The sequence below is a fragment of the Morone saxatilis genome, unplaced genomic scaffold, assembly GCF_004916995.1.
Source record: "Morone saxatilis isolate NCDOM2014 unplaced genomic scaffold, NCSU_SB_2.0 Contig3, whole genome shotgun sequence".
NCBI lineage: Eukaryota > Metazoa > Chordata > Actinopteri > Moronidae > Morone > Morone saxatilis.
In genome coordinates, this window is record NW_023339873.1 from 7,492,870 (window position 1) to 7,493,605 (window position 736).

At 45.2% G+C, this 736-nt stretch overlaps 1 protein-coding gene across 1 annotated transcript in view; it reads right to left on the reverse strand.

Moving 5' to 3' along the window:
* The window catches only part of fndc3ba (fibronectin type III domain containing 3Ba), an 81,131-nt gene that overhangs the window by 39,212 nt on the left and 41,183 nt on the right, over nucleotides 1-736 (reverse strand). The gene's annotated exons all lie outside the window — the stretch shown is intronic.

Genomic DNA, 736 nt, shown 5'->3' on the forward strand with positions numbered 1-736 from the left:
TCCATATCTTTGAACGATTGATTAATAATTGTAAAATGTTTACACCATGTAGTGTTATTATGTTATCATTTTAGTTGATCAAAATAAGAATATGCGAAAGTCACCTTACTCGTTAGGCCCAAGACCCCCACCCTACAAGATCTAATGAATTTAATAGTTTCAGTGTGGAAAACTGTAGTTTTATAGAAAAAAGAGAAAAAAATGATAGAAAGGATAAAATGCATAAGCATGCCTGTAGGCTTGTCATGCTTTCATAGGTCTGGAAGGCGTCATCAAGTAATTCCCGCGGATGGAGACCGGATGACGTCACGCTAAGATGATAACACCCACACACACACACCCACACACCCGCCGCCACCCCCCCACCCCCCGCCGCACACACACCACACGAAGTAAGCACAACACAGCGTGTGTGTGTGTGTGTTGTGTGGTACATCTAGCTGACTCAGCCGGATCTCCAGCCCAGTACTGAGACCCTGCCAGACCAGAACAGACAACCGACAACATGCTGACATGATCCTGTCTATCATGTGTGTTGCTCTTGTTTGAGAACTACATGTCCCACACGAAACTATGAAACTCATAAGCTGAGCTGCCGACCTTGCTTTCCTTTCCCTGCTTTGGCACTTATCTTCTCTGTTCTGTTATGTGTTCTCGGTCAGCCTAGTACCCAGTGTGTGTGTGTGTGTGTGTGTGTGTGTGTGTGTGGGTGGTTGTGTGTGTGTACTCAAAGAAC